General features: G+C 37.7%; 1 protein-coding gene across 7 annotated transcripts in view; it reads right to left on the bottom strand.

The window, feature by feature from the left end:
- Positions 1-23,800, bottom strand: part of LRRC4C (leucine rich repeat containing 4C) — a 1,197,418-nt gene that overhangs the window by 185,852 nt on the left and 987,766 nt on the right. For 6 of the 7 annotated variants that reach the window (XM_044259104.1, XM_044259106.1, XM_044259113.1 and 3 more), the window contains one exon: positions 125-222. The exons of the other annotated variant lie outside the window; for it this stretch is intronic. The gene's annotated coding sequence lies outside the window, so the exon portion shown is untranslated. The remainder of the gene's footprint in view (positions 1-124; positions 223-23,800) is intronic. 7 annotated transcript variants of the gene reach the window in all.

A 23,800-nucleotide genomic window follows, 5' to 3' on the forward strand; every position in this document is an offset into this window, starting at 1 on the left:
TAAAAATGGCACCTACCTTTCCATTTGCCTATTCTTTCTGACGTACTAAACCTCACTTTGTTCTGAACATGGGCAGCTAGAATGGAAACTCCAAGAGAACAGATTAGTAGTGCTTGGAACTTACCTTATCAAAATTTCTCTGACCGTTTCTGATCTTCCTGAGAAAACCCAAAGAATTTAAAGAAGTGTTCTGGATTTCAGCAGATGATGTTTATTTTACACCTGGAGTAAGACAACACAAATATATTTTTAAATCATACTATATAAATGAGAACAAATTTAGGGTAGACATTCCCGCCTGCCAACCTCACCCAAGAGAATCAATGGATACAGTATTCATCTAACATAAGTACATAAATAGAGATATACATATATATATATATATGTGATTATATGGTCTATATATGTATATAACACATATGTACTATATATGTATATATATAGTTGCATACACATAACACATATGTATACACACACACACACAGTTGCTTTGGTGTATCTATCCTAGATTTGCTAGTCTTTCTTTTGTCAATGCTCACTGAATTATTTCATTAAAATGTGCCATATGTATTTCATTGGAAAATATTTTTATCTATAGATAACATTTTGAACATACATTTGAGGGACTTCTTGTTCTTACCTCGTCCTTTTATCATGAGTTCAAAACTATACAGACAATGATCACTTTGTTTCAAATCTAATTGCCAGATGGACATAGAGAACTATAAAATACTCACTGTAACTTACAGATTTCTCAGTTAGATATAGCAACAAGAAAATAAGTAAATATACGCATTGGATTGAGAGCTGGAAATGGATTCAATTAATAACCCTGCCATAATTAATCAGGCAGTTTGGGCAAATGTCCAAACCTCACTGGGTTTTCATCTCTCCATGTAAAAACTTTGTACAAAGTTTTGTACAAAATTGGCTTGGTACAAAATTTCACGTGAGGCCCCTTCCATCTTTAACATTCTCCTTGATATTTTTCTTCTAAAGATGTGGTTTGATATAGGCAGAATGGTTAGGAAGAATTTGCGGTAGTAGAACTACCATGCTTAGAAAAAGCTTGGATTTTTATAAATTTATCATATGGACCTAATTACTGGTTTCAATCTCTGCTGGGTACTTAGTTACTTGTAGTTAAATGATACTAAGGTGACTGTAGTTAATTAAGTTCAGGTTCACCTATTGATTTGAAAAAATCAATTGTGTATCTCACAGAGCTGAGTAAATCTGATTTTGGACTCACAGGATTCATGATACTTTGGCACCTGATGACCAGTGATTCACTGACTATCTATCTTTCTGCTATCTTAATGTTGAGCAGAAGAATCTGGAATTCTGAAGAAACTGGAAACACTGTGGGCAACTTGTAAGCTAGTTTACATAATTTGGCATTATATCATGACTCCTTCCCTCCTGCCCCCCTCAGGGGGGAAAACATTTCTGAGTGAAATATTCATACCTAATTGGTGTTCTGTATGTCATTGTCTTGCAAAAACAAAACAATTTCTAAAATTGGGAATTGAGCAGTAGCTGAAATTACTACTTTCAAGGGTAATTTAAAAACACATGAAATTTTTTGTTGTTGTTATTAGAATAGCGGAGATTCATTAAAACCTGCACCATATGTCCAACACTGGGATAAACTATCTACATTATTTTACAGATTAAGCCTCACAATGACCCTATGAAAATTTTGAATTAATGATCCTTATTTTATTTTATTTTTTTAAGGATTTTATTTATTTATTTGACAGACAGATCACAAGTAGGCCGAGAAGCAGGCAGAGAGAGAGGAGCAAGCAGGCTCCCTGCTGAGTAGAGAGCCCGATGCGGGGCTCGATCCCAGGACCCTGAGATCATAACCTGAGCTGAAGGCAGAGGCTTAACCCACTGTGCCACCCAGGTGCCCGAATGATCCTTATTTTATAGATGAAGAAACTGAGGCATGAGCCAATTGTACAGAAAGAATAGGAGGCATAGTTAGCAGGTCTGTGTGAGACTAGAACAATCCTCCTTCTTACCATCCCATATATCCTAACACTGTAAAGCTTGTTGGCTATACCTGTGCCAGTAAATACTCCATCTCAATAGGTCCTCTCATGTCTGTATTTATGTGAGCCTCTAAATGCACTGGTTAATATAATTTTGATATAAGGAGGCCTTCTCTGATTTCTTTCCAGGACTATGATGTTTGTATTTCATTTCTATGTTCAGGGGAACAAAATGTTGCTTTTTCCATCTTTTAGCTTGAGTTCTCTGCCTGATACTTAGCATGTTTCAAAAAAAAAAATGTGTTGATAGCAGGATGCTTACTATGGACCCATCTTTGTACAGGGAACTGAGCTAGGTAGGGCTGCCTGCAGGGGCAGAAGCATTGGGTGTAAAAAAGCATTGTGGTGGGTGGCTGTGAAGAGAAGAACTGGCCAGAGGGTTTGTTGATCAGACCAGAGAGAATCATATAGACTCGTAGAATGTGGAGCTGGAAGAGGCTTCACTAACTAGTTCAAATTTCACAATGCTTAGTTGAGAGAAGTAAGAGACAAGGTATTCATGAATTAGTGAGCAGGTTTCTGGGTACCACCCATCCACCTAGCTTCTTAATAGCCTTAACAAATGATCCATTGTAGGTTTATGTGCATCGCTTAAGAACAGAAATTCACTGTTGAAGGCTTGTATATCTCAGTCACATTGTTTTTGGTTTAAGACCCAAAGAGCTTAGTGACTGTGAGAAAGACCATGGGGTCAGACCAACCTGAGTCCTAGAGCAAGCAACATCACTTTCTACTTGTAGAACTTTAGGAAAGGCTTAATCTTTCCATAGGACAGTTTCCTAATCTATAAAATAGGGTATTGAGAATAGCGTCTCTCTGTTGCTTTGAAAATTATGTGAGAACTTTTTTTTAAAAATGGTTTTTAAAAAACTTTATCTATTTATTTGAGAGAGAGAGCACAAGCAGGGTAAGTGGCAGAGGGAGAAGCAGGCTCCCCACTGAGCAGGAAGCCGGATGCAGGGCTCCATCTCACATGACCTGAGCCAAACCAGATCCAACCAGATCATGACCTGAGCCAAAACCAAGAGTCAGACACTCAACTAACTGAGCCACCCAGGCACCCTCCTGTGATAACTTTTCATAACAGACTTTGCATCAAGGTCCAGCACAGAGTAAGTAAAGATATACAAAATTTCCAGTTATCATCCTCATCATCATCATAATTTCTCTTATGTGAACCTAACATAATGAGACATTTGAAAACTGCACTTTCCTTTTAAGTAAGGACATAAATCCCAATGAAAGGAGATTCTGGCTGAAAACTAACAAAATAGAATGAAATCACCAGCATGGTCATAGAGACTTTTCATGTCTCCTCAGTGACAAGGGAAAGAAAGACACCAATCTCTGTACATATTTGAAATTCTATGTGTAATACTGTGAAAGAAGAGATTCAGAAATTGATCTTTTTGCTCAGGACTGTCCAAATCAATTCCACTCAAAGGCAGAAGTTCTCATAGCTTCTCATAGCTAGAACATGTAACTAAAACAAATGATTTTACACAATAAAAAGGGAGAGAAAAATAGAAAGCTTCACTCTTTCTCTTAATCGAAAGTTGATGTGAAGGGATGTCCATTTGGATTCTGCTGTTAGAAAGCTCAGTTACGCAATAGTCATCCAAAAATAGTACCAAATCAATATGACATGTTTTAAATTTACATTAACATTTAAATTAATGAGAGGCTTAATGTGAATTATGGAGCTTTAGATGTTTAGGACTATATCCATCCTTGCCAACTTGGAACAGGGTCTATTGACTCACCTTCTCAGTCTCATAAACAGGCTTCCAGACTTTGTGTGTTTTCAGTGCCAGAGGATTTTCAGGCTGGTGAACGATTCCATATTGACATCACCAGGGAATGAAATTGGCCCTATTCACTGAAGATGGAAAATGCTCCCAGCAACTACACATACTTTCCTTGAAGGGCAGTTTGCCATAAATGATTGCCAGGTCTGGGAATGGTCTGGGATGGAAGCTTACTGCCCCACTCCCCCTTTTCTCCCCATTCATCTTATCCAACAAATATTTCTAGAATATCTACTATGGACACAGAACTGTGCTGAAACAACAGATTCTACTTCAAGGAACTCATGATCTCTTGAAGGATACAGTCACTTATGTAAATGATTCTAGAATAATATCACATGCTCCATAATGAAAGAAGGTACATACTGGGTGCTGTCAGAGGCACCTGAATCAGACTGGAGGAGAATCAAGCCTGAAGAAATGAGGCTTGAAAGGCAAGGAGGCATTAGTCAGTCAATCAAAGAAGAGCAGGAACCTCATCATTCAGAGGGGAGAGCCTATACAAGAAACTAACAGCTTTGTTTAAATAAACAAGAAATTCTGAATGAATAGTGTGAGAGGTGGCATAAAGGCAGTGTGTGTGTGTGCGTGTGTGTGTGTGTGTGTGTGTGTGTACAAATACACATACATGTATGGGTGTAACAAATTAACATGCATAGTTAGATGATTAGGCAGGGAAAAGTTTAGAGACATCTCATATGCCAGGCTAAAGAGTGTGGATTCCACCTTTAAAATGATGCAGATGCAGAGTTCTGATGTAGTTTTGTTTGTTTGTTTTAATAATCCTTCTGTACAGGGGCTCCTGGCTGGCTCAGTCATTAGGCATCTATCTGCCTTCGGCTCAGGTCAGGATCCCGGGGTCCTGGGATCAAGTCCCACATAGGGATTCCCACTCAGCAGGAAGCCTGCTTCTCCCTCTCCCACTCTTCCTGCTTGGTACTCTCTCACTGTGTCTCTGTCAAATAAATAAATAAATCTTTAAAACATAGTAATAATTCTGTACAGAAATGTTTCATGTTCACAGCAAAACTGAGCAGTAAGTAAAGAGAAAGAGATCTCTTACCCCCACACATGCAAAACCTCTCCCACTATGGATGTCCCACACCACACTGCTATGTTTGTTGCAATTAATGAACCTACATTGAGACATCACTATCACCCGAAGTCCATAGTTCACATTAGAATTCACTCTTGGTGTTGTACAGTCTATGAGACTTGACAAATGTATAATGACATAGATCTACCATTGCAGATTCAAATGAAGTAATTCTGTTGCCCTAAAAATTTTTCCAAAATAATACATAGTTGGAATCATAGAGCATACAACCTTTTTAGATTGGCTTCTTTCACTTAAATATATGCATTTAAGTTCCTTCCATATCTTTCTATGGCTTGATAGCTTATCTTTTTTTAGTGCTGAATGATATTTCCTTTTCTGGATTTACCACAATATATTTATGCACTCACTTACTGAAGGGCATCATAGTTGCTTTCATGTTTGGACACTTAGGAATAAGACTGTTATAAACATCTGTGGGTAGGTTTTTGTGTGGACACAAGTTTTCAGTTCCTTTTGGGTAAATGCCAACTAGGGCAACTGTTGGATCACGTGATAAGATGTTTAGTTTTGTAAGAAACCACCAAACTGTCTCCCAAAGTGGCTGTAACATTTTGCATTCCTACTAGCAAGAAGTGAGTCCCTGATGTTCCACATCCTCGCCAGCATCCGGTGTTGTCCGTGTTTTCAGTTTTGGCCACTCCAGTAGGTATGTAGTGGTAGTTCCTCATTATTTTAATTTGCATTTCCCTGATGACACATGCTGGTGGAACATCTTTTCATACATTTATTTTACATCTGTATATCTTCTTTGATGAGGTATCTGTTCAGATCCTTGGCTTGTGTTTAATGGGTTTGTTTTCTTACTGTTGAATTTTGAGAGTTTTGCGTATTATATATCTTATACGTATTAACACATTATCAGATGTGTTCTGTCTTCTCATTGCCTCAAAATTGTGTTTCATAGAGCTGAAATTTTTAATTTTAATGAAGTTCACTTTATCGATTATTTCATTCACGGATCATACCTCTGGTGCTTTGTCTAAAAAGTCATTGCCAATGGGGCGCCTGGGTGGCTCAGTGTGTTAAAAGTCATTGCCATATCCGCTGTCATCTAAGATTTTTCATATGTTATCTTCTGGGAGTTTTATAGTTTTGCATTTCACATTTAGGACGATGACACATTTGGAGCTAATTTTTGTGAAGGGTGCAAAGTCTGTGTCTAGATTCTCTCTTTCTCTCTCTCTTTGGCATGTGAATGTCCAGTTGTTCCAGCTCCGTTTATTGAAAAGACTATCTTTTCCCCATTGTATTGCCTTTTCTCCTTTGTCAAAGATCACTTGTCTATGTTAATGTGCGTCTGTATCTGAGCTTTTTATTCTGTTATGATGTCCTTTTTGTTTACTCTTTCAGCAATATGACATGGTTTTGATTACTGTATCTCTTTTTTTTGAAGATTTTATTTATGTATTTATTTAGTCTTTATTTATTTATTTATTTATTTGACAGAGAGATAGAGATCACAAGTAGACAGAGACACACGCAGAGAGGGAGGGGGAAGGAGGCTCCCTGCTGAGCAAAGAGCCCATTGGCTACAGGGCTCTGAGATCAGGACCTGAGCCAACAGCAGAGGCTTAACCCACTGAGCCACCCATGTGCCCTCGATTGCTATATCTTTATATTAAGTCTTGAAATTGAGAAGTGTTCATTCTCCAATTTTGTTTTTCTCCTTCAATATTGTGTTGACCTTTCCCCCTGTTTTGCCTTTTCACATAAGCTTTGGAGTTAGTTGTCAGTATCCAAACTTGCTGGGAGTCTTACTGGAATTGAATTGAATCTATAGGTCAAACTGGGAAGAGATGATGTCTTGACAAGATTGAGTCTTCCTTTCATTAATATGGAATATCTGTCTCTTTATTCAGTTCTTCTTTGACAATTGTCAAAGAAGTTTAGTAGTTTTCTTCATGTAGATCTTCCACATATTTGGTTAGATTTATACTTAAATATTTCATTTTCCATGCTACTAATATAAATAGTAATGTGTCATTAATTACAAATTCCACTTGTTCATTGCTGGTATATGGGAGAAAATACTGACTTTTGTGTATTAGCTTTTTATCTTGCAACCTTGCTATAATCACTTATTAATTCCAGCAGGGTTTTTTTGGTTGATTCTTTCAGATTTTCTAATAGATGATCAAGCCATCTGCAAAGTTTTCTTTCTTCCCAATCAGTATATCTTTCATTTCTTTTTCTCCTCTTAGCGAATTACCTAGAATTCTGACTTAAGAAATATCCCTTTGGCAACATTGTGGAGAATAGATGAAATGTGAGCTATTCTTTCTCCAGAACATTGTCAGATGTTCACGTATGCCCTAGTAAACCCCTGATGGACCTCTTGTGATACCAGATGTGAGACATAGATGGTGGAGAATGTCAAGGAATCAGTTATTCCAGGCCTCGTGACTTTCCTTTTGACTGTTGAGTGATATGGGTCAAGGAACTAGAATTAGCAATGCTGTCCCTATATTCTATTACCCTAACTCATTTTTGCAGAAATACATTTATTGAACACAAACTAGGTAACAGGAAAGGTATTAGATGCTCTGACAGTGATAAATAAGCCATCATGATGCCTGCCCTCAAGAAATTTACATTTTGGTGAGACATGAGAAAGAATAATTAAGGAAATAAAAGATATTTAGAGATTATGGTACAAAATATTGAGAAATAAACAGGATGTTGTGATAGTAATTAGCATGGGGTTAGTCAGTGTTGCTTTAGTTGTAAAGAAGGTGAACTCTGGGCAGGGTCTCACTAGATTCAAATTCCAGTTCTGCCACTTCCCGTTTTGTTATGTTGTCAAGGTCCTATGCCTCAATTTCCTCATCTGTACAATGAAGATAAATTTCCACTTCATAGGGTTGTTGTGAAAATTAAATGATATGATAAATGTACAGTAAGTAGCCTTGTACATGGCACATAGTAGTCCTCAAAATTATTAGCTATTATTATAGTTGTGGTTACTATTATTACTCTGTGCTTAACATTACTATTCTTTGGATAGCTTGATAAGGGAAGCTCTCTTTCAAAGGGTGAAATTTGAGCTTCAGCCTGAAGAATGAGAAAGAGTTTACCATGCAAAGAACTTTAGAAAGAGTGTTTACATAGTTTTCAAGATAGAGCCAGCAACAAGTGTGATATTCTTGAAATAATGTTAAAATGTCTTCAACTTAAAGACTACTTCAGGGTAGATAGAGTGATATTATGTAAGTTCCAGCTTCTTAAGCTTTGACTCCAGGAAGAGGGGATCACTTGTCTCAATCAAGAACCCATAATCTAGGGACACTTGGGTGGTCCAGTCAGTTAAGTGGCTGCCTTCAGCTCAGGTCATGATCCCAGGGTCCTGGGATCGAGTCCCACATTGGGCTCCTTGCTCAGCAGGGAACCTACTTCTCCTTCTCCCTTTGCCCCTGCTCATGTGCACAGTCTTTCTCTCTGTCAAATAAGTAAATAAAATCTTAAAAAAAAAAAAAAAAGAACCCATAATCCAGAGCTCATCTGCTAGAATTATGTAAGAAAAGTCACATTCCAGAGATGGCTACCAAGAATTTTGTCCATCTGTTGATAAACACCAGGTGATCTGATCTTAGAAACTTCAACTGGTATTTGTTGGCAAATAAGTATCTTGATATTTGGCATTATGAATAATATAAATAGGTCTTTATTGATAAAATTAAAGGTATTTATGGTATATGGAATTGACCTATGTTTTTTGGGATACTCCACATTTATTTTTAGCACAGTTTAAGAATCTAATGGGGCATGAAACTTATACCCTTAGGTTAGGAAAGATACCCCAAGCTTGATCCATAAATGGTTTTCTGTCTAGCATGAGTTAAAGTAACATTTCATTGGTTGCTCCTACTTTAAGTGTATATCAGTTCTGCCTCTGGAATGCTGTCTGCTGATGACATGAGGAACAGCTAAAAGAAGAAAAAGATGTAACTTTGTTACATTTTTTTAAAAAGATTTTTTTTTTTTAAATTTGAGAGAGGGAGTGAGAAAGCATGAGAGGGGAGAAGGTCAGAGGGAGAAGCAGACTCCCCATGGAGCTGGGAGCCCAATGTGGGACTCGATCCTGGAACTCCAGGATCCTGACCCGAGCTGAAGGCAGTTGCTTCACCAACTGAGCCACCCAGGTGCCCCTTTTATTGCACTTTCAGCAGGTTGTTGTTGGAACTATTTTGTGCTCACTCACTAAGACAATCATATATGTCTTATAAATATCTGCGTATTTGTCAAAATTCAATCAGTAGCTTTGTTTTATTATTACCTAGTACTGAGGGTATAGTTAACCCTCACCTAACTTGGCTTCTTTGCCTATTTTTGCTTATCTACCCAAAAATGTCTTTGTCTTCTTTGCCTATCTACCCAAAAAAGTTTAGTGCCTATGTGTTGTGCAAGATCAACTCAGCTTAGATTAATTTGCAACATTTTCCATGTCCGAAGAGCAAACAAGAAACTGTGGCATCTTGTGTGTGATAAGAAAGACACTGTGAGATATTGGTATTGGGAGGTAGGCAAGAAATAAAGAATGCAGGGACTTGTAGCTCCTGATAACATTTTTGGACTTAATTCTTAGTGTAATAGGAGTTCTCTAAGATGTAAGAAGAGAGTGCCACCGATCTGCTTCGCATTTTTAAAAGATAATATAAACCAGTGTGTAGAAAATGAATTGTAAGGGTTGAGTGCAGGGAGAAAAGTTGAAGAATATTGCAGAAATCCAGGCAGGAGTGATAAAGGCTCACACGCAGTGATAGAAATGCATAGGAAAAATGTGGAAGGACTTTAGACATATTTTATAAGAAATCCCATCAAGATTTGCTCATGCATTGGAAGTGAAAAATTTAACATGGTAAGACTCCTAGGTTTGGGGCAACTGTTGGAATATCTTCAATGATGAATGTGGCTGCCGGAAGACTGCGTTAGAGGGCGGAGGTTTAGTCTTATAGCTAAGGAGTGCCTCTAGCAACCGTAGAAGAAGAAATGTTATAATGTTATAAGAAATGGCTAATGAATAGTTGGAACACTACATCAAAAACTAATGATGTATTATGTGCTGGTTAATTGAACATAATAATAAAAAAACAAAAAAACTAGGAACGCCTGGGTGGCTCAGCAGGTTAAAACCTCTGCCTTCGGCTCAGGTCATGATCCCAGGGTCCTGGGATCAAGCCCCGAGTCGGGCTCTCTGCTCAGCAGGGAGCCTCCTTCCTCCTCTCTCTCTGCCTGCCTCTCTGCCTACTTGTGATCTCTGTCTCTGTCAAAATAAATAAATAAAATCTTAAAAAAAACACTAAAACTAAAAAACTTTTTTTTTTTAAAGAATCTCTTATTTTAACAAGAAAAAAATAAAAAATAAAGAAAGAAAAAAGTGGCAGAGGAAGTCTGTTGATTTCCCCTGGATTCAGGAAGAATGTTGCTGATTCCCACTGCACGCCTTTCAACAGAGACTACCCGTGGAGGGCACATGTGCTCTGGAGTCATGTGAGGTTCCTTGTTCATATAATCAATCCAGTTTTCCATGCATAAATAGGAAGACCCAAGTGGAAAGTCTCAGTGCTTCAGATTTATTTCAAATTTGTTGAATCTTGCTGTTTCTTATAAAAAATGAATGACCAAGAGGAGGGCCTCCATCTTTGCCATTATTAAGAAGATAATATTATTCAAAAGCTATGGAGCTTCACAATAATTACTGATTCTTAGGTCAGTGTATGAATGTTTTCATAGTCATTGATTTAGTCAATCAATGCGTCTGTCAGTCAGCAATTCACTTGATAAATATTTTCTAGAAATTAGCCATGCACTGGGCTAGATATTAGAGATAAGCTTTATATAACTCCTCTTTTGCCTGCACATCTCCTAGATATTATGTCTATCAAACACTAACAAGAAATATCCCAAGCTGAATTCAGAAAAGTGACCTCACTGCAGTCTATATCCACTCTGGGACTATTATAAAAATCAAGGTATAAACAAATAATAAAATCAATTGCTTTTATGTTTGATCTATGAAAACGTTACATCTTTTAGAAAATCAGATTTTATTTTCATTTTATACTTCCAGTTTTTCTTTTTCTTTTTTTTTAAAGATTTTATTTATTTATTTATTTTCTTTTTTTTTCAGTTTATTTATTTTTAGAAAAACAGTATTCATTATTTTTTCACCACACCCAGTGCTCCATGCAATCTGTGCCCTCTATAATACCCACCACCTGGTACCCCAACCTCCCACCCCCCCGCCACTTCAAACCCCTCAGATTGTTTTTCAGAGTCCATAGTCTCTCATGGTTCACCTCCCCTTCCAATTTCCCCCAACTCTCTTCTCCTCTCTAACGCCCCTTGTCCTCCATGCTATTTGTTATGCTCCACAAATAAGTGAAACCATATGATAATTGACTCTCTCTGCTTGACTTATTTCACTCAGCATAATTTATTCATTTATTTGACAGAGAGAGAGCACAAGTAGGCGGGATGGGTTGTGGAGGGAGCAGGCTCCCTGCTGAGCAGAGAGCCCGATGCGGGGCTTGATCTCAGGATCCTGAGATCATGACCCGAGCTGAAGGTAGAGAGGCCTTAACCCACTGAGCCACCCAGGTGCCCTATTTCCTGTTTTTAATTGGTACTTGAGTTTTGTTTTGTTTTGTTTTTTAAGAATGATACCAGTCATACATACAAATAATCATGATCTTTATACATGTTAACAGACACATAATATAGGCACAGAGGTTTGTAGATGACTCAGATTCAAATATTTTCACATGCATTTTTAAAGAATTTAGTTTGCATGGGAGGAAATAAAGTGAGGGCATTTATACCTAAACATGAGATTTTAGTTTTCCATGGGTTGGTAGCTTTGAAAAGGGACCTCTCAGCATTCTGCGCCATGGTATTTTTATCTGAAGCAGGATTCATACTATGTAGCTGCTTTAAACTATTCTTATTTAATATGGGAATCAGGTTTCTGGTGTCCATCGAGTTTTCTAAGCTCTTTGTTGTTTTTGTTTGTTTGTTTGTTTATTTATTTATTTATTTGACAGAGAGAGATCACAAGTAGGCAGAGAGGCAGGCAGAGAGAGAGAGGAGGAAGCAGGCTCCCTGCCAAGCAGAGAGCCCGAGGTGGGACTTGATCCCAGGACCCTGAGATCATGACCTGAGCCGAAGGCAGAGGCCTAACCCGCTGAGCCACCCAGGCACCCCTGTTTTTTTTTTTTTTTTTAATCATAAAATAAACAGAGCAAATTATTGCTGTTACCTGAAGTGAAAAGGTTAAGGACGTGAGAGGTGAATTGATAGAAATAATATATTCACATCATCATCATCAGTTCAATGACACAGTACAAGAAGTCTTCATGTTTTTTAGCTGTTGGATATGACAAAAGTTGCTGATAAGCTTCATGCATATATCAAACCATGTAATCATATTTTCTCCTGTACTTCTCTAAGGCAGGTAAAAATAGTTAACTGTTCAAATAACTCTTATTGGGTCAACGTTTAACAACTGAGGTACAGGACATTTCCCAAGGATTTACGAGCAGATTGGAAAAATTAGTCGTGTCAGGGACTGTTCGGTGGTATCACTTTTTAGTTAGTTAGTTAGTTAGTTGGTTTGTTTTTTCCAGAGAGTAATGGCCATAGTGATGATTTTTCTGTCATAAATTCAAAATAGGAGAGAAATGATAGCAGTTCAAAGCCAGAATATTTTATGGGCTATTTAGCCTCTGTAGAGTTCAGAAGACTAGTAGTTTCAATTTAGACAATTCATGAATGTAAAAGAGGTAACAGGTCAGGACAGGGAAATCCTTAAACTTTCCAAACTAGATCTTTCTTCTTCCCATTTAGTTTCTTGGTGTATTTTAAGATTTTTTTTGATGCCAATTTCATCACTCAAAAACAAAACAAAAAAAACACTGCCATGAATATACGTCTATTTGTCTTCAAGGAAAGCTTGAGACCTCTGTGGTAAGCCAAAAAGTAAACTTCGTGAAAGAAGATTGCGAGTGAGCGACAAAATGCCACGTTTTGTGAGGGGGACCCATCCTACACTCACACGCTCTGCTCTCATTATGTATTCTGCTAATAGCACCAGGACCAGAAAACAACCCTTCTGCAAGAGCCGGGTGCAACATTAAGATTTAATTAAACCTTGTTTTACTTGGACAAGCTAACCATGCAGCGATGTCACGGGAGAACAGCCACTAGTGTTGTGTTGACGAGCAGCAAAACGACCGTGGAGCTGAAACGCCAGGGCACATGGATAATGTAAACAAGATGAGGGAACCACGGAAGCAGGGCAGTGAACCGAAACCACATCACCTGAGCCCTGCTCCCGAGAGAGGAGGGTGTGGAGTCTCGTCTGCAGGAAGACTGCGAACAGACTTGGGTCATTCTGGGAAAGTGCAGTTACAAAGGTTTCATGGGCCTCAAGGCAGAGCAAAGGACCATAGGTGGTAACGACAGGAAAGATAATTTCAGCTTAACAGCAAGAGTGTCTAAGCAACGAAACAATCGGAGTGAGAAGAGACTGCCTTTCAAGGTAGTGAGGTTATTGCCATTTGAGTATTCAAGTAGAGGTTGCTCAGCCACTTGGTGTAGTGACTTTCTTATATGAAAGTGACTATACCACTTGGTATAGTGTTATTCTCCAGATCCCACAAGCTATACCATTTTGGTATTAATTTAATGAGAACGAGGCAGCTTCATTATGACCATACATGAATTGCAGTTGCTAATGCAGTCAAGTTCAAGATCAGATGACTAGCGTTGGCCCAAGTGCCATAGCATATAAATTAATCTTGGAGGGGCACTATTCTAATGAAGGTTTCTCAACATGTTGGCCTTTAAACACTGAATTCTGTACATTCTAAGAGGGTATTCATTTCCTTGGACAGGCATAATACAGCACAGGTTTCCTCCACCATCTGAAAGTAGAGCTTCCAGTGAAACCTTTTGTAAATAGAAATGGCATAAAACGAAGAAGTGATTGCTATTAATGTATATGGATTTTTTTTTTTTTAAGATTCTCACATAAAAAAAAATAACCTCTCTTAGGCTTTTCTGATACCTTAGGACATAATGTTGCTAAGAGATGAACTAAATAAATTGAGACAAAGCACAAATGCTCACAGATGCAGTTCAAAGATATGGTGGCCTGATGCTGAGGTACTGTGTCTAGTTCCCTGGGAAGGAGCTCATTGCCACTGTGCTGCTTGGGGTGTCTGCTGCCTCTATCGTGGCCTGCTTCAAAACAAGTGGTGAACACTATTTACACTTTTTTCCTTTTTTCATGAAAGAAGATGTCTTCTTCAGATTTCTTTTGGTTAGCAAAAACAGGTGCTAACCTAGGTCTTTCATAAAAGCAAGATAGCATAATATAAACTTTCAAAAGGCAGGGAATACCTATACCACAAATTGGGAGGGCTTAAAACAACAGAAATTTATTCTCTCACAGGCCTGGAGGTCAGAAGTTCAAAATCAAGATGTGGGTAATGACATCAGCAAAATGGACAAATAAATGTCCCTTGCAAATGACCCCCCCTCCCTAATCAGGAGCACATTTGGTATCTGTGCAGAAAAGTGCTTTCGTGGGAGCTTGAGATCCAGGTAGGAGACTATGAAACTCTGGTGAAGTCCAAGACTGAGGAGAGCTGGTCAGGCTTGAAACCAGGAAGCTGAGTTACTGACCATAGCTGTGGCCACAGAAACACAAATCATTCTGGATTGCTGATACCTCAAATATAGACACACGTGGCTTTGGGTTTGTCACCAGGACCATATGCCAAGAGACCTGAGGAGGGTCATGTCCACCTATGCATCATATACAGCTCTGGGTCCTGGCTGTGGGCCCTGAAGTGGCCCCCAACTAGTCATAGCCCCTCTTGGCCAGAGTCTGGGAGATCTCTGCAGGTAAGCCCACCAAATTCAGTCAGAGTATAGATTTTGAGACATCCCTGTCATGTTCTCTATCCCATCTCAGCCACAGACTTTGAACATTCTCCCTGGCCTAGGGACCTGCAGGAGATATTCCTGTCTGCATTCCCAGAAGTTCTGAAAAGGACTTTTATTAGGCATTAGGCCCCTTCCAGCTGCAATCCTGCAAATTGGACAGCTGGCACAGGGACCAGACTAAAGAACCTTCCATTTGCGCCCCTAGAAATCTAGCAAACTAAATTCAACAGCACATCAGAAAGATCATACACCATGATCAAGTCAGATTTATCCCTGGGATGCAGAGATGGTTCAACATATATAAATCAATACATATGTTATAGCACATTAATAAAATGAAAGATAAAATCACATTATCCTCCCAAGAAAAACTGTTGGACAAAATTTGATACCCTTTCATGATAAATATTCTCAACAATTGGGTATACAAGAAACAGGCCTCAACATAATAAAGACCATTTATGAGAAACCTACATTAGCATCATACTCAACAGTGAAAAGCTAGATATTTTCCTTTAAAATCAGGAACAAGACAAGGGTGCCCAGTCTTTCCACTCCTATTCAACATTGTACTAGAATTCTTAGTCACAGCAATTAGGTAAATATAAAAAAAGCTACCCATATTGGAAAGAAAGGAGTAAAATTTTCTCTTTGCAGATGACATAATTTAGACATAAAAAAATCTTAGAGATTCCATCTAAAAGCTTTTAGAATTAATAAATGGATTCAGTAAAGTTTTAGGATACAGAACCAACACATAAAAATCAGTTACATTTCTATATACTAACAGTGAAGTATCTAAAAAAAATTAAGAAAATAGTCCTAGTTATAATAGTATCAAAAATAATAAGATACTTGAGAATAATTTAACCAAGGAGTTGAAAGATTTGTACACTGAGAACTATAAGACATTGGTGAAAACAACTGCAGAAGATACAAAGAAATGAAAAGATATCATATACTTGATGATCAGCAGAATTAATATTGTTAAAATGTTTCTACTAGATATATGCAAATATATTAGACATATATTAGATGCAAAGCCATCCATAGATTCAGTGGAACCCTTATCAAAAATTTAATGGCAAAAAAAAATTAATGAGGGTTTTGAAGGGGCAGATGGTGGGAGGTTGGGGGAACCAGGTGGTGGGTATTATAGAGGGCACGGATTGCATGGAGCACTGGGTGTGGTGCAAAAACAATGAATACTGTTATGCTGAAAATAAATTAAAAAATTTAAAAAAAAACAAACATAAAAAATTTAATGGCATTTTCTGCAAAAATTTTATTTTATTTTATTTTATTTTATTTTAAAGATTTATTTATTTGTTTGAGAGAGAGAGAGAGAAAGGGCATAAGCAGGGAGTGGAAAAAGGAGAGAATATTCAAGCAGACTCCCCGCTGAGCGCAGAGTCCAATGTGGGACTCAATCTCACAACCCGCGAGATCATGACCTGAGCTGAAACCAAGGCTAGGTAGGATGCTTAACCAACTGAGCCACGCAGGTGTCCCATTTTCACAAAAATTTTAAAAAATCTTAAAATTAGTATGGAACTACAAAAGACCCCAAATAGCCAAAGCAATCTTGAGAAAGAACAACAAAGCTGCAGGTATCCCACTTCCTAATTTCAAACTGTACTTCAAAACTGTACTAATTAAAACAATACTGTACTGGCATAAAATGGATACATAGATCAATGAAAGAGAATAGAGAACCCAGAATAATAAACCTGTACATATATTGTCAACTATTGCCTGGTAAGGGAGCCATGAATGTTCAGTAGGAAAAGGGTAGACTTTTCAACAAATAGTGCTGGGAAAAATGGATATTCACATGCAGAAGAGTAAAACTGGACTCTAGCTTACAACAATCACAAAAGTTAACTTGAAATGGATTAAAGATTTAAGTCTAATAACTGGAACCATAAAATTCCAGAAGGGAACAGAGGGGGAAAATGTCCTTGATGTTGGTCTTGGCAATAAATTTTTGGATATGACACCAAAAGCAAAAGCAACAAAAGCAAAAGCAGATAAGAAGGATTAATCAAGGGCACCTGGGTGGCTCAGTGGGTTAAGCCACTGCCTTCGGCTCAGGTCATGATCTCAGGGTCCTGGGATCGAGTCCCACATCGGGCTCTCTGCTCAGCAGGAAGCCTGCTTCCCTCCCTCTCTCTCTGCCTGCCTCTCAGTCTACTTGTGATTTCTCTCTGTCAAATAAATAAATAAAATCTTTAAAAAAAAAAAAAAAAGAAGGATTAATCAAGCTAAGAAGTTTCTGTGTGGCAAAAAAAAAAAAAATAGTCAACAGGACGAAGCTGAAACCTATTAAATGGGAGAAAATATTTGCAAACCATTTCCATTTATCAGGTTAGGGGTTAATATCTAAAGTACATAAAGTACTCATACCACTCAAGAGGAAAAAAACAAATGATCCAGTTAAAAAATTGGCCAAGAAAAAAATGAATAGACATTTTTCCAAGGAAGGCATAAAAATAGCCAACAGATACATGAAAAGACACTTAACATCACTAATCACCAGGAGAATGCAAATCAAGATAAAATCAGAATAAAAAGACAGCATCTTACACCTGTTAGAATGGTGGTTACTAAGAAGGCAAGAAACAATGATTGCTGGGGGGTGTTGAAGAATAGGGAGAACCACTGTGTCCTGTTATAGGAATATATGGTTATGGTACAGCCACTATGGCAAACAGTATGGAGTTTACTCAAAAATGAAAATAATATTACCTTACCATTTATCAACCACACTTCTGAATACATATATGAAGGAAATTAAATCAGGCTCTCAAAAGAGATCGGTATCCCAATGTTCATTATGTATTTTGTAGCCTGATTCACATGGAAACAACCTAGGTGTCCATTCATGGATGAATTGGATAAAAAAAAATGTGAGATACATACACGCATAGACACAATGGAATAGCACTGAGAAAGAAAACAAAAACAGAAACAAAAACAAACCTGCCTTTGAACAACATGGTTGGGCCTTGACAGCATTAGGCAAGGCTAATAGAAATAAGTCGGACAGAGAATGACAAATACTGTATGATCTGATTTCTTAAAAAAAAAAAAAATCAAAACTCATAGAAGCAGAGTAGCATGGAAGTTCACAGGGGCTCAGTGGTGGGGGGTTGAGGAAAATGGGGAGATACCGGTCAAAGAGTGCAGACTTCCAGTTATGAATAAGTTCTGAGGATCTAATGTAGAGCATGGTGACTACAGTTAACATGCTGTATCATATACCTGAAAGTTGCTAAGACAGTCCATGTTAACTCTTCTTACCACATCAAAAGATTATAATTATGTGAGGTGATGAATATGTTAATTAGCCTTATTTTGGCAATCATTTTGCCATATATATATATATATGGATCAGATCATCATACTATATGCCTTAAACTTACGCAATATGTCAATTATATCTCAAAAAAGCTGGAAAATTAATTAAATTTCAGATAAACAATGAATAATTGTTAAGTATGACTCAAATATATGCACTATTTGTTCAAATTTCAAATTTTAACAACAAAAAGATGATGTGGGCAGGCCCTGCTCTCTCTGAAGCTCTATGGGAGAATCTTTGCCTCTTCTAGGTTTTGGAGATTCTAGGGTGTTCCTTGGTTTGTGGCAGCATAACTGCCATTTCTGCCCCCATCTTCACAGGGCCTTCTTCCCTATGTTGTTTGTCTTTTTATCCTACAATGTCCCTCTCTTTATAAAGACATCAGTCATTGGATTTAGGGCCTCCCCTAATTCGGTATGACTTCATCTTAACTTAATTTTATTTGCAGAAATCCTAATTCCAAATAAGGTCACATTCACAGCTACTAGGGGTTAAGACTTCAATACATGTTTTTGGGAAACACAATTCAACCCACAACATGGAGTTCTATATCCTTCTTCATCAATGCTTTTAGGGTATCTGATCTCTCCTTCTTTCTTTTCCTTTCTCTTCCTTCCTTCCTCCCTCCCTCCTTCTTTCTTTCTCCTTCCTTCCTTCCTTCCTTTTCCCTTTCTTTTTCTTTTTTTTTTTAAGTATATGTGCTGCCAAAGCGAGCATGGATTTTTTTTTTTTAATCTCCTTCCTTTCCTGGGTCTCAATCTCCAATAGTTTTGTGGTTACTTGTAAGAATCCAGCCATTATATGCATAGCAATGAACAAAAGCATTAAGCAGAATACTGAAGTCAGAAGATAAATCTATCATCTATCTATATATATACATATATTATATAAAATAGACACACAAACACACACACACATGGATAAATTTAAGCAAGCCAGCCACCCAGCCCGTCATCAGAATGAGGTATGATAAAAGATCAACATAATGGGGGGTATCTATGTCAAATTTTTCCTTTATTTCATTTTCTCTCTCTTTTCCCTTCTCTCTTCCCCATTCCTTCCTCCCCAACCCCTCCTGTTTTTGTTTTGTTTTGTTTTTCACTTAAGTATGTTCTCTGCTGCAGATAACTAGCTATAACTCAGGAGAATGTAATCTGAAAGCATTGTCTAAAACTTTTACCCTGGGCTCACTCTTCACTATTATGGCCCCTTTCCTAAATGGGAATTATGACAACCCTTTGGAGTTACTAGCAACAGTATTTTTCCTCTCTCCTCAATTTTGAAAGAATTAGATCCCTTTCAGACTCAAAACTTTCAAAAGGTTCAATATTAGTGATATATAATTCGATGATCCAAAAGTTCTTCTACATTCTATAACTCTGGCAAAATTGTGAGGGAAGAAAATTAGCAACAAAACCAGCAGCAGCAAGAACAACAGGATAACAGTTATTTGGCCACAGGAAACTGTTGAAATCATTTACTCAGTTATTAATATTCTTTGTAAATTATTAGTTAACCGGTATCTGGTTGATCCACAAAATCCAGTGTTTTCATAACTTAAAATAATGAGGCAATCATAGATTTTTCACTCATAAATAATATTATATACTACTTAAAAATATACAAACAAAAAAGTCCAGGCCTTTCTAAACTGAAAAGTTTTATACATTTCAGTGTCTCATAATTGTTCATGTTTCTCGTGTTACATTCTTTTAGGGTAGAAACCGTTACGATGAACACAGAAGTCACGTCATGACCTGTGTCTGTGCTAGTAGAAGGTTCATTATATAGGTATTTATATTATATCAAGAATGAGGTGGGTTTTGTAGATGACATTTAAAGGCATATCACAAAAATAGATTTCTGAATTAGAAATTAGGCTTAACATTTCTCTTTCGGTCTATAAACCCTACACATAAGTCCTCTGTTATTGGGATGTAAGACAGAAGGTGAATTTTCTTATTAAAGGGCTTCTCAAACATCATTCCCAATGAAATAGCCAAAACAACAGAAAACAGAGAATATGATTTAATAAAAATGGAATGAATTCCAATTGTGTTAGGTTTGCTATAGTGTGAAAAATTTATTATGTGACCAGGATAGAGAAGAAGAAAATCTTAGAATTGTAGTTATCAGTTGTTGGATATGCCTAGTAGAGATGTCCACCCACATTAGGAATCTCGTTTTCTCTCTCCTTCTCTGATGCTATCTTGCCTCTGATAATATACCTACAGCAAGAAAGAACTCATTTTTTGAGTGTTTATCTACCTAAAATAGAAGGAACTTGCTAAATTTTTGAAATTCCTTATTTATGTACTTATTCATTCCCTACATATGTAGAATGGCACTGTGTGAAGTAGTTAAGAACATGAGTTCTGGATCTAGACAAACTACATTCAAGTCTCTACTATGACTTCTACTAGCTCTAAGACCTCAGGAAATTTCCCCATTATCTCTGCACCTCATTAACTTTATCTGTTAAATGTGACAGTAATAGCATCTACCATATAGGGTCATTTTGTAAAGTGCTCTATGTCAAGCATTTTGAACAGTGCCTGACACATATTAAGCATCATGTGAGCATTAGTTTTTATACTGACTTATTTTTGTTGAGCATCTGCTATGTTCAACATATGTTAGGCACTGTCCTTGGCACGTGGATATAATATGAATAAAAACAAAATTGCTGCCTTAGGAATCTTATCTTCTAATTTGAGTGATTATGATTGAATCTAGGTAGCTATTCACCAAACTTCTCCACTCTTCTTTCCTGCCAGACAGTTGAATTACAGATCTCAACCTTCCCTATAGTGATGCATGTCCACAAGACTGAGTTTCAGCCAAAGGACTCTGAAAAGATGTATGTGTACTATTTGCAGGTATAGTTCCTAGATATTTCCCACCTGCCATCTCTTCTCTTCCATTGCCTGCTGGCTGTATGCCAGGATGAATGTGAAAGCAACAGGTGAAAGATGTCAGTACTGGTTTCTGAATGTCTGTGTAGGTTACACCCTGAGTCCCACCTCCTGCTGCCATTGACATGGTGCAAGTAGGAAAACTATCTACTACTGTACTATGATGCTAAAATAACAAGGCTTATCTCCTATAGCATTTAACATTACTACCATTAATGTAAGGGGAAAAGAAAATAGAGGTAAAACATCATATTGGCTAATGCTAAGTACTTGGCAGAAAAGCCAAGCAGGGAAAGGGAGAAGAGAGTGAAGGAGAATGGTCAGGGAAGTCTTCACTTAGGAGCAGGCACCTGAAGCAAGACTTGAGTGAACTAAGTAGAGAGACACATACATTGCTGTTGGAAAAGCACTGTGGGCAAACAGAATCACAAGAACAAAGACCCTGGATGTGGGAGTATGCTTGGAATCCTTGAAACTTCGTGAGAAAGGCAGGCCAAGATAGAGTTAAGTAGAAAGAGAGTTCAGACACAACCATGGGAAAGACTGGTACAATTTCACAGACCATGGTAAAGATTGTGGATTTTATCAGAAGATTTTCAGTAAGGAGATGACACAACATAATTTATGTTAAAATATAATCACCCTGGCTTCTTTTTTTTTTTTTTTTAAAGATTTTATTTATTTATTTGACAGAGAGAGATCACAAGTAGGCAGAGAGGCAGGCAGAGAGAGAGAGAGGAAAGCAGGCTCCCCGCTGAGCAGAGAGCCCGATGCGGGACTCGATCCCAGGACCCTGAGATCATGACCTGAGCTGAAGGCAGCGGCTTAACCCACTGAGCCACCCAGGCACCCCTCACCCTGGCTTCTGTTTAAAAGTCGGGTTAGGGGAAGAATGAAAGCTAAGATGTCAGTTATGGTGCTATTATGGTAAATTTGAAAACAACAACATGGTGGTCCAAGTCTTCTTATGTTAATGTTTTTGATCCCTAGATCTTTTGTCTGTTCATCGTATTAAAAAAACCTATGTATCATTCACCATCCTGTTTACTCTTTCCTGAGCAGCACTTCAGTTGGATGCCATCTTTCTTACATTCACCCAGAATTAAACATTAATCTTCACGTACGTCCCACAGGTCATGGTTTCCTAAGGCTGGGCATTGCACTGTTGCGTCACTCATTAAACTGTGGAAATCTCATTTTATATTTTCTACCCTTAAACCCTTTCACTTCCATTCTACATTTCTGCATTTGACAGTTTTGAACATTCTTTTTAAACAGAGCTCATGTTAACTGTTGACCACACACACACACACACACACACACACACACATTTAAGATTTTTGTTTATTTATTTGGGAGGGAGAGAGAGAGAGTGTGAGAAAGGAGGGGGAGAGGACAAGCAGACTCCTCAGACTCCTCACCAAACTTAGAGTTCGATGCAGGGCTTGATCTCATGACCCTAAGATCACGTCTTGAGCCAAAATCAAGAGTCAGACACTTAACTGACTAAGCCACCTGGCACCCCATTGACTATATTTTCCATATGAACCTGTGACTATTTGGAAACTTTGTTCGGCCTCTTTCTATCATAATAATTTAGTTAAGAATTTCAAAGAATATGTTCTAAAACAGTAAAGGAATTTGATATGAAAAAATGATTTAATATTCAAATGTTTTGGAATCACTTAACTAAATAAAGTTAATCAGATCCCAATTGTATAGGGAAGTTCAGAAAATTTAACATGGTTTTAGGCTTTGTGACTCTCTATGAAGTGAGATCGTATTTGGAGTATTTATCAAACTTAATTGACTACACAAATCCCTCTTCCCCTTTTCAGACTTTTATAGGACATTTTATGGAACTAAAATTCTGCTTGGATATATGTTACTGGTTTCTGGAAGACAGTAATTTTAAATAAATTGTAATCTGAAATAATAAAAAACAGCAACCTGTATTATCAAAATCTAACTGAAATGTATATAAGAACTATCTCTCACTCAGCTTGTACACCCACACTAATCTCATTCCTGAAAAAATTTCTCCTGAAAACAATCTCATGATAAACCCATTTGGGAAATGATTTTTAAAATGAAAACAACTCCAGGGAAATCGTTAATACTACCTGAACTTTCTCTAGAGGTCTGTATGGAGTATACATGAACTTTATATATTCAGTATTACCTTCATTAAAAATAAAATTTGGGGGCACCTGGGTGGCTCAGTGGGTTAAGCCTCTGCCTTCAGCTCAGGTCATGATCTCAGGGTTCTGGGATCCAGTCCCGCATTGGGCTCTTTGCTCAGTGGGGAGCCTGCTCCCCCGTCCCCTGCTTGCCTCTCTGCCTACTTATGATCTCTCTGTCAAGTAAATAAATAAAATCTTTAAAAAAAAATTGGGGGGAGTCTAATAAAAAAAAGTTTGGGACTATTTCTGGCCACTAGCTTATAAAGAAAGAGAGGTTCTTGATGTTACAGGTTTGCAGTACAGCAGAGCTGTGATTCACGCCGTTACTGAGGGGCCTCCAGAAAGCCAGAGATGAATGTTTGCGTTCACCCTTTTCCTATTCCTGTTTCAAGATGAGTAACC

This window comes from Neovison vison, chromosome 7 (assembly GCF_020171115.1).
Source record: "Neovison vison isolate M4711 chromosome 7, ASM_NN_V1, whole genome shotgun sequence".
In the NCBI taxonomy this organism is placed as follows: Eukaryota; Metazoa; Chordata; class Mammalia; order Carnivora; family Mustelidae; genus Neogale; species Neogale vison.